This window comes from Bubalus kerabau, chromosome 1, assembly GCF_029407905.1.
Source record: "Bubalus kerabau isolate K-KA32 ecotype Philippines breed swamp buffalo chromosome 1, PCC_UOA_SB_1v2, whole genome shotgun sequence".
Lineage (NCBI taxonomy): Eukaryota > Metazoa > Chordata > Mammalia > Artiodactyla > Bovidae > Bubalus > Bubalus kerabau.
The window spans coordinates 89,234,518-89,249,905 of record NC_073624.1 but is presented as its reverse complement, the minus strand read 5'-3'; the positions used below and the strand labels follow the sequence as shown (position 1 = coordinate 89,249,905).

The window sequence follows — 15,388 nt, the reverse complement described above, 5'->3', positions numbered from 1 at the left end:
TCCGTGTGTCATCCTCTATGCTTTCTTTCTCCTTAATCCTCAGAATGCTGCCTTCTTCAAGGATCATTGCTTGCATCCTCCTACCTGAAATCCAGCTCAATTACTCATGACCCTCAAGATCCCTTCCTAGGGGATCTCCTAGATCTTTTCCTTTCCTGCTCTTAGGTTAGTTGGCAGAAGGAGCTCCTATTTGTTTAGGAGCACATCTACTTTCCATTGTTGGAGAAGGAAATGGCTGTCCAGTATTCTTGTCTGGGAAATCCTATGGAGAGAGGAGACTGACAGGCTGTAGTCCATGGGGTTGCAGGAGTAAGGCACAACTGAGAGACTAGACCACCAACACCACCACCCTCCACTGCAGCATGTGGTCTGCCTTCCACATGGATGGTCCCTCATCCATTGCTTAGACAAGACACTCTCAACAGCTGACTCTACATCTCCCAAGGTCTTAACAGCACATCAGCAGAACAAAACCAAGCAATCCAGCACTTCCGAACCAACCTCATTTACTTCTTCATGGTCTGCCCTCTGGTAAAAGATGAAGATCAGATCAGATCCCAAGGCTCTTCTTGGCACTGGCTGGGGGTATTGCAATGTCTCTCAGGAACCCTCTCGTTTATGGCACTCCTGTGAAAATTAGAAAAAAGTGCTATTTCTCCCAGAAGACTAGCACCTCATGGACTGGGGAGCAGAGTGTTGCCTGAGTTCTCTCCTCTTAGACAAGTGTTCTGGAGTAGGATCCAATCTACCTGCAGCTCCATGGTGGCTCTGATTCTGCAAAGGCTTAGACCTGGCAAAGATCCATCCCAGGGTAGGTCATAAGAAAAGAGCTCAACTTGTGCTAAAACATCTGCATTAGTACTAATATTAGTACCACCTTGTTGGTTTAGGGCTTTCTGTGGGACTCTCCCCCCCATCTCCCTCCCCACCCCCCACCAAAGGGAGAGTTTATAGGTTATAAATCTATAACCAAACTGGCTCACAGATGGTTTATTCTAGACCAAAAGGAACCTCTGCTCCGGGATATATACCAGCTCCCCTCCTTGAACACAAGAAATATTCTTACCTTAAACCTTCAAAGTACAGATCCCAACTTCCTCAAGAAGACCTTTTTATTGAGAGAAAAATTTTTGTTTACCTTCTTAAAAATTGCTTATAATTTTAAAAGGTTGAAAAAAATAGAAGAGGCAAAACCCACCCTGTTTACCTGATTCTTATTACATTACAGTGGAACTTTCTGGAAGAGAGGTTTTTAGGATGAAAATCTCATTTTTCTATTGAGAGGAAGCAAAAATCAAGAATGCTTAAAGAAAAACAAAAAGCTTTTACATGTCTACATTTATTATCTGATTTAAGGGGAACACACCAATAACTGCTGCCCAATCAGGTTTAGGCACAGCACACATCCCTCCCCCTTCCCTCCCAGTCAGGCAAATGGGGGCGGAGGAGGTCTTTGTGGGGCAGGCAAGGTCTCAGATAAGCCTTGAGGGACTCAGAGAATCCCCAGGCCAGACCCTCATCCCTCTTAACCTCTGGCGGTTACGTGCATAAGCCTAGTTTACAGAGCAGAACGTGAGACCTAGAGCTTTCAGGCCCCCCTCTGCTTCCATGATTCCCTTCTGCAAGCTCATTCATCATTGTTTGTTGAGAGTATTGTGTACTCTGGGTTGCAAATCGCAAAATTGCAAGTAAAGAGGGGAGCCACCTGTCTTCTCTGTGTCACAGACATGATGCCAGCTTTGAGATCATGCAGAATAGAACATTAAGTCTGGTCAGGGCATCCAGGAAGACTCCCTGGAGGAGAAGGCTTGAGGCCTTGAAGGCAAGGAGATACCAGCTAGGCATATTCCAGGCTCTGCTTCCAGACTGGGGCCAGGACAAGAGCCTGGGATCCCAGGAAGTTGGGAGAGCTGCAAATTGTGGCATGGAGGCAGGAATAACAGTAGGGTAGGGGAGGTGGGAGGGTGAGGGCAGGGTGAGAACCTGAGTGGGCCAGGTCCAAATGCTGCCAGGGTCTCCATGGCCTAGCTTGGAGGCACTGCTCCCTCCTTGATGGATCTCAGGGTCTTCCCCTCACCTTGGGAGGGAGGCAGGATGGCCCATTTCAATACAAAGTCCTTATTCTTTTTCTCTGTTTTGATTCTTGCTCCAATCCTCAAATACTGTGTATATAGGTTGAAGTTTACGCTACTAGAGAGAATAAATAAATAAAAAGTTACAAAGAAGGGCTCTTTGCTAACACTTTAGTGTTTGTTCATGTCCTTATTTGCTTGTTTTGAAAACTAAAACATTTCTAAAAACATTAAAAAAAAACAGGAAATATGGTGCTTGTGATTGCAATCTCATGTACATTCTCTTTTTTCCTCTGTGAATGTCTTTTACACTCAAGTGAAATCTCGCTGGTTTTATGTGGGCAAGTTTCCAAAGAAACCCCAATAGCATGAGGAATTACCCCTGCTTCACTGTGTTGGCCAAATTTTAGTTTCAGGCAAAGAATCTTACGAAAACAATCTGTGAAACAAGAATGTATTTGTCTAAAGTAATAAATAAGCTCTCAAGTATCCCCAGTGGGGATATAATTTTATCAGCTATTATTTAGCAATCTTAGATATGGTCTTAGAGATGAAGCTGTTCTGTGTTCTTTTGAAAGAAAACTACAATAGCCTCATACATCAAGTGCCTGGCTACTGAAGGTGTTGGAGATACCATTTATATGAGGCCATCTATTTGACTCAAGTTTATTTTCTTACTGTCTTTTTAAAAAAATAAAGCTATTAAATGGAATGTTGACTAATAGGGTCCTTATTCATGTAAGTAGACCGAAGGGTTATAAAAACACAGAAATATGAACATGTTCTTATCATGGGGATTAAAATACTTGCTTCCATCCAGTGATGCATAAGACAGAATAAAGGATCCACCTCCTCTCTCCCTGCTTCCCCAAATACCCCCTGGAGAGTGGGTTCACACAAGGGTAAACTTTGGGGTATAAATCTGGGATGAGATGGTCTTCTAGAGAATAAATGTATATGTGTGTGTGTGTGTGTGAGAGAGAGAGAGAGAGAGCACTTTGGTTATCCTAGGGTTGCTGAAGACCTTTGAAACGTGAAAGGTTATGTCAGCTGCTTACTCCTCTCCACAACCACCATTGTATTCTTTTGTATTCATGCCCTAAGAAAGGTGAACTCAGACATTTTATGTTTGAAAATCTAAAAAAAGGAGCTACTAGCCTGCAAGGGGGAAGACACTGGTTCTGTGAGTGGTGGATGCTGAGAACACGTTGAATCTGAAAAGTAAGCGTGTCTATGAATGGTGGCAGGGGAAAGGTTGTCTCATTTAGAGACGTCAGGTCAGTGTGTGGAGCAGGGGCGGAATACAGGACCTGACCTGCTGCCACAGACTAGCCACCACTTCTCTATGCTCATCCTGTTATCAGAATAGGAAAAGTTGTCACGTGACTTAGGGATTGCAGGTCCCTAAGACCTTAGAACACCCTGAGCTGGGCTCAGGGGGAACATTACAAATCATTTCAAGTGACTCCAGTTCATGAGGGAGTGAGCCAAGGGGGAGTCATGGGAGAGATCACAGGCTCTCTCAGATCAAGAATGATGATCATTAGTAAACATGTATGTGAGGTTTGAAGTAAGGAAAGGAAAATCACGGACATACAGGTAAGTCCTTATCACAGAACCTTGCCTTAACAACAGGCAGAAAAGGGAGATCAACATAGCTCTGTTACGTTTTTATGTTATGGGAAATCAATGTGTAGGCTGGTTATGATTTCAGCTGACTTGGTGTCCTCTTCCAAGCTCCTTGGTTATTGGCAGAACTCAGTTTTGTACGGTTGTAGGACTGAGATCCTGAATTCCTAGAGGCTCTGTTTCCTGCCCCGTGGTCCTGCTCTCAACATGCCTGTTTACTCCTCCCAATCCAATAGGAGAGCATCACTGCTGCTATAAAGCCTCTCAGGAAACAACTGAACTGTGTCATAAACAGTTCACTTGATTAGGTCAGGCCCAGCCGGGATGACATGCCCTCCACACGGCCACCCTTTTAACCATTTTTAAGTGCATAGTTCAGTGGCATTAAGTATATTCATTGGCGTGCAACTATCACCGCTATCCATCTCTAGAAGTTTTTCAACATCCTATACTGAAGCTGTGCCCATGAAACAACAACTTTCTACCTCTCCCACTTCCCAGCTCTAGTAATCACTGTTGTATCCTTCAATGAATTTGACTATACTAATTACCTCATATAGGTGGAATTATACAGTGTTTGCCTGCCATTTGTCTTCAAATTTCATCCATGTTGTGACATAGATCAGAATTTCACTGGACTGAGACTATTCCATCAAACATATATACCACGTTTTGTCTATCCATTCACCCATAGATCAACATTTAGTTTGTTTCTATCTTTAGGCTCATATGAACAAATATGACTTTACTTTCACTTCTTTTGTGAATTTACCAAAAGTGAAATTGCTGGATGGAATGGTAATTCAGTGTTTACTTTATTGAAGTATTAGCATACTGTTTCCACGTTGTTTTATATCTCAACCAACTGTGCACAGATACACTAACACTGGCTGTTTTCCACTTTTTTGGTAACAGCCTTACGACTGGATATGAAGTGATATCTCTCTGTGGCTTTGGTTTGCATCTCCCTAATGATTAGTGATTTTGAGCAACTTTTCATGTGTTTATTGGCTGTTTTAAATTTTTTAAGAAAATGTCTATACAAGTCGTTTGTTCATTTTTTAATTGAGTTGTTTAGTTTTTGCACTTTCAGTTAATTCAAAGTCAGCTAATTAAGGACCTTTATTATATTTGTGCAGTCCTTTTACTTCTGCACCTCATGTAACTTAATCATAGAAATGGAATATCATCGTATTCATAAGACCCAAACGCATGAAAGGTGAAGAGATTATATAGGAGATTATTCTAGGAGTCTGGAATCTTACAGGCCCTCTGAGAAGAATGCCTCACACAGTTTGATATGAAGCCAACTCAAAATAATGAATTCTCCCCGGATGCTGTGAAGCTTCATTTCAATCCAATTTCCTCAATTCTAAACAACTGTAAACTCTGCTAAGAGGAGAGTATTGAAGAAATTAGTATTTTTCAAGCTCAGTAAAGTTCATAAACCTTACACAAGACATAACTTTGAAAAATTCCTGTTCATGATACATGAAAGAACAGCATTATTATTTACAAAGCAGGTTAGACATTTCCTAAGAAAACTGGACTTCCTTTTCATCTCTTCCTTAAAAAGTAAAGGGTTAATCTCTCTACAAGTCACTGGGTCACAGCTCTCTGGTTTCTCCCTTTTCACTAACTATGCAAAGAATGTTCAAGCACCTTCCTACTCTGGTCAGAGTCTCAGACACCTGTTTTAGAGAGAATCTGGTCACCAGGACAAGACCATAGAGAATGATGGGGGCTTCCCTGGTGGCTCAGATGGTAAAGAATCTGCCTGCAATGCCGAAGACCTGGATTCGATCCCTGGGTAGGGAAGATCCCCTGGAGAAAGGAATGGTAATTTACTCCAGTGTTCTTACCTGAAGAATTCCCTGGATGGAGGAGCCTGGCAGTCCATGGGGTTGCAAAGAGTTGGACATGACTGAGCGATTGCACTTTCACTTTCATAGAGAATGAAGAGAGGATTCAGAGAAACTAATGTAAAATTCAGGGAACGATTCTGTAAGAACAGTTGTTTCTCTTTCTACAACTTCCCCCACTTTTTTTTTTTTTTTTTGGATGGAGAAGAAATGGCCGAGAAGATAATTGCTGTTCAGTCACTAAATCATGTCCAACTCTTTATGACCCCATGGACTGCAGCACATTAGGCTTCCCTGTCCTTAACTATCTCCTGGAGTTTGCTCAAATTTATGTCCATTGAGTAGGTGATGCCATCCAACAATCCCATCCTTTGTTGTCCCCTTCTCCTCCTACCCTCATTCTTTCCCCCATCAGGGTCTTTTCCAATGAGTTGGCTATTCCCATCAGGTGGCCAAAGTATTGGAACTTCAGCATCAATCCTTTTAATGAATATTCAGGGTTGATTTCCTTTAGGATTGACTGGTTTGATCTCCTTGGTGTCCAACGGACTCTCAAGAGTCTTCTCCAGCACTACAATTCAAAAGCATCAATTTTTTGGTGCTCAGTTTTCTTTATGGTCCACCTCTCACATCCATACATGACTACTGGAAAAAAAAGCTTTGACTATATGGACCTTTGTCAGCAAAGTGATGTCTCTGCTTTTTAATATGCTGTCTAGGTTTGTCATAGCTTTTTTCCCAAGGAACAAGCACCTTTTAATTTAATGGCTGTAGTCACCATCTGCAGCTGTTTTGGAGCCCAAAAAAAATAAAATCTGCCACTGTTTTCACTTTTCCCCATCTATTTGCATGACGTGATGGGACCAGATGCCATGATCTTAGTTTTCTGAATGTTGAGTTTTAAGCCAGCTTTTTCACTCTTCTCTTTCACCCTCATCAAGAGGTTATAAATTCGTCTTTGCTTTCTACCATTAGAGTGGTATCACCTGCATATCTGAATTTGTTGATATTTCTCCTGGCAATCTTGATTCCAGTGTGTGAGTCATCCAGCCTAGCATTTTGCATAATGTAGTCTGCATAGAGGTTTAAACAAGCAGAGTGACGATAAAAGCTTTGTCATCCTCCTTTCCCAATTTTGAACCAATCAGTTGTTCCATGTCTGGTTCTAATTGTTGCGTCTTGACCTCCATACACGTTTCTCAGGAGACAGGTAAGGTGGTCCGGTATTCATATCTCTTTAAGAATTTTCCACAGTTTGTTGTGATCCACACAGTTGAAGGATTTAGAGTAGTCAATAAAGCAGAGATAGATGTTCTCCTGGAATTCCCTTGCTTTCTGTATGATCCAACGAATGTTTGTAATTTGATCTCTGGTTTCCCTACCTTTTAATTCAGCTTGTGTATCTAGAAGTTCTCAATTCATGTACTGTTGAAGCCTAAATTGAAGGATTTTGAGCATTACCATGCTAGCATGTAAAATGAGTACACTTGTAGGGTAGTTTGAACATTCTTTGACATTGCCCTTCTTTGGGATTGGAATGAAAACGCACCTTTTCCAGTCCTGTGGCCCCTTCTGAGGTTTCCAAATTTGCTGGCATATTGAGTGCAGCACTTTCACAGCATCATTTTTTAGGATTAGAAATAGCTCAGCTGGAATTCTATAACCGCCACTGGCTTTGTTCACAATATGCTTCCTAAGGTTCACTTGACTTCATATTCCAGGGTGTCTGGCTCTAGATGAGTGGCCATACCATTGTGGTTATCTGTGACATTAAGACCTTTTTTGGTATAGCTCTTCTGTGTATTCTTGACACCTCTTCTTAATATTTTTCTAGTGCTTCTAGTTGTATAACCACAGCTTTTATTCCTATACAGATTTGGAAAATAAGAACATACATTATCTTATTGAATCTTCATACAATGTTAGTATATTAATAGATATTTGAGTCAAATCACAAAATTAAGTACCATTCAATAAGAACAATAAGTATTTAATTTATAGGATTTTCATATAAGAAAATAATGAGAAACAGAAAAAATATGTGTATAGTGATGCTTATCACAGCATTATTTATATTAACTGCATTATCTGAAATGTAATTGTAGCAAATAAATTCTGGCACATTCATTAAAACATATTATCCTGTTATTAAAAGGATCCTTTTAAAAAGTTTTTGTGTCAGTGTTTTATTTTTAAATTTTATTATTTATTAATGTATAATTGATGTATAATATTATATTCATTTTCAGTATAAAACAGTGATCAATCAAATACATTAGAAAATGCTCACCACGACAAGTCTAGTAACTATTTGTCACCAGAGAAAATTATTATAATATTGTTGACTATATTTTTTATGCTGTATATTATATCCCTATGACATTTATTTTATAACTGAAAGTTTGTATTTGGTAATCTCCTTTATCTATTTTACCCAACTTCTCACCCCTCTGCTCTCTAGAAACCACCAGTTTGCTCTCTGTATTTATGTTTGTTTTTTTCTTCTTTTTGCCACATGGCATGTAAGATCCTAGTTCCCCCACCAGAGATTGAATCTGCATCTCCTGCATTGGAAGCACAGAGTCCTAACCACCCGACCACCAGGGAAGTTCCTGGTTTATTTTGTTTTTCTGATTCAACATTTAAGGGAGATCTTACAGTATTTGTCTTTCTCTGTCTGATTTATTTCACTTAGCATAATGTCCTCTAGGTCCGTTAGTGTTGTCACAAATGGTGAAAGTTCATTCTTCTTTATTCCTAAACAATATTGATTGTGTTTAAACAATTGTGTAAACAATTGTAATTGTGTTTACAATTACATTTCAGATAATGCAGTTAATCTTCATCTGTCCCTCTATTGATGGACACTTGGTTCCTTTTATTATCTTAGCTCTTGTAAATAATGCTGCAGTGAACACAGGCATGCGTATACCATTTCAAATTTGCATTTTTGCTTTCTTCAAAAAAAATATCCAGAGGTGGAATTGTTGGATCATGTAGCAGCTCTATTTTTAATTTTTTGAGGAACCTCCATACTGTTTTCCATAGTGGTTGTGCCAATTTACATTCTTACCAATAGTACACAAGGGTTCCCTTTTCTCTATATCCTCATCAGCACTTGTTATTCCTTATTCTTTTGATGATAGCCATTCTGACAGGCGTGAGGGGATATTGCATTGTGGTTTTGATTTGCGTTTTCCTGATGGTTAGTGATGTTAGGTATTTTTTCTTATGTCTGTTGGCCATCTGTATGCCTTCTTTGGAAAAATATGTATTCAGGGTCTCTGCAAATTTTTCAATTGGGTTGTTTGGTTTTTTGATGTTGAGTTGTACATTCAAGCTGGATTTAGAAAAGGCAGAGGAACCAGAGATCAAATTGACAACATCTGCTGGATCATGGAAAAAGCAAGAGTTCCAGAAAAGCATCTCAGTTCAGTTCAGTTCAGTCGCTCAGTTGTGTCTGACTGTTTGCGACCCCATGAATCGCAGCACGCCAGGCCTCCCTGTTCATCACCAACTCCCAGAGTTCACTCAGACTCACGTCCATCGAGTCAGTGATGCCATCCAGCCATCTCATCCTCTGTCGTCCCCTTCTCCTCCTGCCCCCAATCCCTCCCAGCATCAGAGTCTTTTCCAATAAGTCAACTCTTCGCATGAGGTGGCCAAAGTACAGGAGTTTCAGCTTCAGCATCATTCCTTCCAAAGAAATCCCAGGGCTGATCTCCTTCAGAATGGACTGGTTGGATCTCCTTACAGTCCAAGGGACTCTCAAGAGTCTTCTCCAACACCACAGTTCAAAGGCATTAATTCTTCAGCGCTCAGCCTTCTTCACAGTCCAACTCTCACACCCATACATGACCACAGGAAAAACCACAGCCTTGACTAGACGAACCTTTGTTGGCAAAGTAATGTTTCTGCTTTTGAATATGTTATCTAGGTTGGTCATAATTTTTGCTTAATTGACTACACCAAAGCCTTCGACTGTGTGGATCACAACAAATGGGAAAATTCTGAAAGAGATGGGAATACCAGACCACCTGACCTGCCTCCTGATAAATCTGTATGCAGGTCAAGAAGCAACAGTTAGAACTGGACATGGAACAACAGACTGGTTCCAAATAGGAAAAGGAGTACGTCAAGGCTGTATATACATCACCCTGCTTATTTAACTTATCTGCAGAGTACGTCATGCAAAATGCCAGGCTGGAATCAAGATTGCCGGGAGAAATATCAATAACCTCAGATATGCAGATGACACCACCCTTATGGCAGAAAGTGAAGAACTAAAGAGCCTCTTGATGAAAGTGAAAGAGGACAGTGAAAAAATTGGCTTAAAACTTAACATTCGGAAAACTAAGATCATGGCATCCGGTTCCATCACTTCATGGCAAATAGATGGGGACACAATGGAAACTTTATTTTTGGGGGCTCCAAAATCACTTCAGATGGTGACTGCAGCCTTGAAATTAAAAGACACTTACTCCTTGGAAGAAAGGTTATGAAACCTAGACAGCATATTAAAAAGCAGAGACATTACTTTGCTAACAAAGATCCATCTAGTTAAAGCTGTGGTTTTTCTAGTAGTCATGTGAGTTGGACTGTAAAGAAAGTTGAATGCTGAAGAATTGATGCTTTTGAATTGTGGTGTTGGAGAAGACTCTTGAGAGTACCTTGGACAGCAAGGAGATCCAACCAGTTCATCCTGAAGGAGATCAGTCCTGGGCGTTCATTGGAAGGACTGATGCTGAAGCTGAAACTCCAATACTCTGGCCATCTGATGCAAAGAACCGACTCATTGGAAAAGACCCTGATGCTGGGAAAGATTGAAGGTGGGAGGAGAAGGGGATGACAGAGGATGAGATAGTTAGATGGCCTCACTGACTTGATGGACATGAGTTTGAGTAGGCTCCGGGAGTTGATGATGGACAGGGAAGCCTGGCGTGGTGCAGTTCATGGGGCCGCGAAGAGACAGACATGACTGAGCAACTGAACTGAACTGTATGAGTTCTTTGTATATTATGGGTTTATCATTTGCATGTATTTTCTCCCATTTAGTAGGCAACCTTTTCATTTCATTGAGTTTCCTTCTTTATGCAGAGCCTTTTTAGATTGATGGACTTCCATTTGTATTTTTGATTTTGTTCCCCTTTCCTGAGGAGACATCTCCAAAAAATATTGCTAAGATCAATGTCAAAGAGTGTACTGTCTATGCTTTCTTCTAGGAGTTTTATGGTTTGGGATTGTACAGTTAAATCTTTAATCCATTTTGAGTTTTTTTTTGTATATGGTGTGAAAAAGTAGTCCAGTTTGATTCATTTGCATGTAGCTTTCTTGTTTTCCCAGCATCGTGTATCTAAGAGGCTGTCTTTTCCTCAATGCACATTCTTGACAGTTTTACTTCTTCCTTTGCAATTTATAACATTTTAAATTCGTTTTCTCTGATTTCTGCATCTAGGACTACCAATACTATGCTGAATAAAAGTGATGAGAGTGTACATCCTTGTATTAGTCCTGAATTAGATATAATGCTTTTAGCTGTTGAATATCCATGGACAGAGGAGCCTGGTGGGTTACAGTCCATAGGGTTGCAAAGAGCTAGGCATGACTGAAGCGACTTAGTAAAAAAAAAGAAAAAAACGTTAGCTATGGGTTTGTCATATATGGTCCTTATTATGTTGAGGTCTGCCCACTTTGTTGCATGTTTTTATCATTGATGGATGTTGAATTTTGTCAAAAGCTTTTACTATGTCTATTGAGATAACCATGTAATTTTTGTCCTTCACGTGGTTAAGGTGGTGTGTCACATTGATTTGTGAATATTAAACTATTCTTGCATCTCTGGGATAAATGCCACTTAATTAATATTTAAACATATCTTTTAATATATTGTTGAATTTGGTTTTCTCATGTTTTGTGGAGGTGGAAAGTATTAATGTTATGGGAAAATGAACAGGATACAATATTTGGTAAAAAATAGAGAGACACTGTTTTGTATATAGCATATATGGGGAAATCTACCTTAATGTATCAAAATATTATTATTGTCACTGAATGATTGAATTATGAGTGATTCCTTTTGTAAACACTTTTGCATTTTCCAGTTACTGCAAAAGCTCATATTATTTTTGTAACTGTAAAATATATGAATGCTGGTTTTTAGAAATAAATAGTAAATGAAGGGTGAAATAAGCATTTTAAATTATTCTTCATTCAATCTAGTGACTCAGTTGTAAGAAACTCAGTCTGAGTATTTGTGTTTTTAGGAAAGGAATATTAAGTCATATTGGCTTGTAAGTCTCATATTGGCTCTTTCTTGTCTATGTTTATAAACAGCTTAGTTTGCAAACAATTTACAAACTTTTAGAGACACCGTTCACTTTCTGTTATAATCTCTGGGAATAATAACCATTGCACTATCTAGATTAATGTATATTCTGTTGCACTTTTCTGTTTACTTGGCTCCATCCCTTTCAAGACTGTGAAGTCCTTGAGGACAGAGCCAGTGTCCTTAGCACTTAGCTTAATGCTTGGCACACAGGCTAGAGAAATCTTTCAGCAATGCTCCTATGAGATATAACATGTCTCATAGCTTACTTTCCTACTAACTCCTCCAGGAAAAATTAGCTGCAAAATATATGCTTAAAAACCAAAGGAAATAAACCATTGTATACGTGATATAAAAACAACTATGGTTTGGAGAACCTCTCTCACAAAATGACAATTGGGGTTTAGAGCAGTTGCCCATGATTCATTCATCATTAGCTAGATAGCAAAAACACCGTGGGGCTGAAAGCATTTTTAGCTTGAGACAATAACCAGTAAAGCTCATCTTCCTATTTTCTATAGCTGGGGACTGCTTCTACTAAGAGAAACTGAATTTCAGAGAAGTTAACTCAACTGCCCTAAGGCACATAGTTAACGCATGCAGAGCCAGGGGCTTAAAACCAGGTGTCTGGACTCCAATGACAAAGCTTCATCAGTGTACACTACAGAACAGACCTGCTGAGTGACTTCTGTGCGTTGGGTGAAAGTGAAAGTTGCTCAATCTGACTCTTTGCAACCCCATGGACTATACAGTCCATGGAATTCTCCAGGCCAAAACCCTGGAGTGGGTAGCCATTCTCTTCTCCAGGGGATCTTCCTGACCCAGGGATTGAACTCAGGTCTCCTGCATTGCAGGCAGATCCTTTACCAGCTGAGCTACGTTGGGTGGGCTTTGACAACCCAGTTCAGTTCAGTTCAGTTCAGTCGCTCAGTTGTGTCCAACTTTTTGCAACCCCATGAATCGCAGCACGCCAGGCCTCCCTGTCCATCACCAACTCCCAGAGTTCACTCAGACTCACGTCCATCAAGTCAGTGATGCCATCCAGCCATCTCATCCTCTGTCATCCCCTTTTTCTCCTGCCCCCAATCCCTCCCAGCATCAGAGTCTTTTCCAATGAGTCAACTCTTTGCATGAGGTGGCCAAAGTTTGGGGTTTTTGACAACCCAAAACCCATAAAACACAAACGCTAGTCTCTAATCAACTCTGAAGAAAAAAATTATCAAATCCATCTGCTGAGCCAGGTCATTCTGAACCAAGAAAAGTCCCCAGATCAAGAGTCAGATGACAGGAATTCCCGGCAATAACCAAAAAGTCCCCCTCAACTTTTTACATTGTTCCAAGAGAGAAAAATAAGTGGTTTAAGTTCTGCCATCGGGAAAAGCCTCAAAAGTCTACCCTGCCAGTTGCCCTTGGCTGTGGGGCAGCCTGAGCTGCTGGAATTTCTTGATGGCTCAGCTGGTGCTGTAACAATTCACTAGCACTCCCTCCATGCACATTACCCGCCCCCTCCCCCCACCCCCCGAATTGCCACACTGGACACTTGACCCAGGCTGTGTGTCCTCACTCAAAGCAGAAAGTACTAAATCAGGAGCCTCCCCCTGGCTGCACCAGTGGGAGCTCTGCAAAGATCCTCTGAATGACTCCCGAGGCTTTCCAGGTTTGACTGCCAAGGCTTATCCTGAGTAGCTTCAATGGCTTACAATCAGGACAAGCTAAGCCGTCCCAAGAGTAAAGGCCAACCTAGACAGCTCTCTGATTTGTCCTCCACAGATTCTGAGCAATGCTTCAGTTATTTACAAAACCAGCGGTGCCTCATTTGGACCAGGCATGACACGACTTGAATATGGGATACTTGAAGGTGAAAACACCACATACTAAAAGCCAAAGCCAAAAAATCAAACCTGATCCCGAGGTTGTCAAAACAATTCAGTGCAACCTTAAATCCGGATCACAGGGTGACAGTGGGGAAGCTCCTTCTTGAAACTCTCCTCTGAGTTCTTCAGCTGAGAACTTTTATAGAATCAAGTGGCAAACTCTAAAAGCCACCAGTCTTGTTATGCGCAGGTTGAGTTCTTTGACGTTCTTTCCATGTCTTTGAGAACTCCCTGAACTCCAGGATGGCTGGCATATCCTTCTTTGTGCTCTCTAGCTAGCGTCTGGTTCGTATTCGCCTTATTGCACATATAGTCCATATCGCACCAGAGTTATACACCGGTATGGCCATTGCTTGGGGTTCACCCTCCATCCTCTGAAGATCAGGATCCTTGTATTGTTCTTCTCTGTTGACTTTCAACTAACACGGTGCTTGGCATTCAGTAACTATTGGCTAAATGAACATTGTTACTTAAGCAGAAAAGCTTTACATACAAAACTTCTCCATCTACCACTCCTGCTCACGTAAATCTGATTACTTTCAGAGAAAAGGGAGAGCTTCAAAGGCAATTTTCACCTAATTAGTTAAGAGTATTACTTGCCCTAAAGAATCTTTTTTCTCCCACTAAAACAAAAATTGTGGACTCTATTCTAGAACAGTCTAAAATGAGACAGTGAAACTTGAATAAAGGTAAGGTTGGCATTTTTCTTCTCTGGAAGTAAATCTAGGTTGATGATGAATGTAACCTGGGATGAGACCAAGTCAGCTGGCCTTGCTTATCCTGACACTTCCTGAGAGCCTGGGTGAGTTTTTGGATTATTTTGAGATTTGGTTTCCTCACCAAGGCAAGCCAGGGGTCAACTAAGGAATCCTGTCCTAAATATAGCATTCTTATTAATAAGTCCTCTGTGCAGCTCTGAACTGAAGCTCCCTAATCTAGGCAAATAGGCTGCCTTTCACATACTAATACCAATAGAATTCCCAGAATGCTGGATTGAGAAAGCTCTATGGCTGCTTTTAGCTGTAGCCTCATGGCAGATGAATGGCAGCCACCACAAATGCAGATGGGGAATTAGGCACTAGTTTAATCACTTCAGGCACAATTTAGTCACTTCCCAGAACAAAGTTGCTACATAGGAGCCTTAATCATTTCAACCTTGAGGAATGCAGAAATGATAAATTCACAAAAAATACCCTGAATTCAGAATTTCTTATCGAAAACAACCCTCGAAAAATTTACAGAGAAATGCCTGGGAGTTAAGAACAATAAAATGTCCCAGGACAGATCCTTCTCAGTGTGTCCTGGCAGGTCTGGCTGAGCATAATCCCCCCAGAAGCCTGTGCTGTGGACTTGGAGTCACATCCTAAAAGCCAATTGCTGCCTGTTTGATTTGTGGATTGCCCAGCCCTGACCTGCACATGGCAATGGCAGAGGTGCTCTTTGGTATCATAGGGAATAATAAGAGCAAAACCTGCCAGGACAAGGCATACGGCAGAACTTGTTGAAGCCCTTTCTATTTCCAGAATTTAGGATTCACAAGGACCTCAAAAGCACCAGAGAGTCACTCTTAACTTATCCTTAGTGCCCTTAAGAGGAATTATTTGCATTTTTTGACCGTACATGACC

At 40.8% G+C, this 15,388-nt stretch overlaps 1 long non-coding RNA gene across 1 annotated transcript; it reads right to left on the bottom strand.

The window, feature by feature from the left end:
• Positions 1-511: 511 nt before the first annotated feature.
• LOC129641680 (uncharacterized) lies at positions 512-1,276 on the bottom strand. The gene is made up of 3 exons (XR_008709400.1): positions 1,208-1,276; positions 1,067-1,108; positions 512-627 (listed from the first exon to the last, which is right to left on the bottom strand). It is a non-coding gene; the product is annotated as an uncharacterized LOC129641680 (long non-coding RNA).
• Between the last annotated feature and the right edge of the window lie 14,112 nt (positions 1,277-15,388).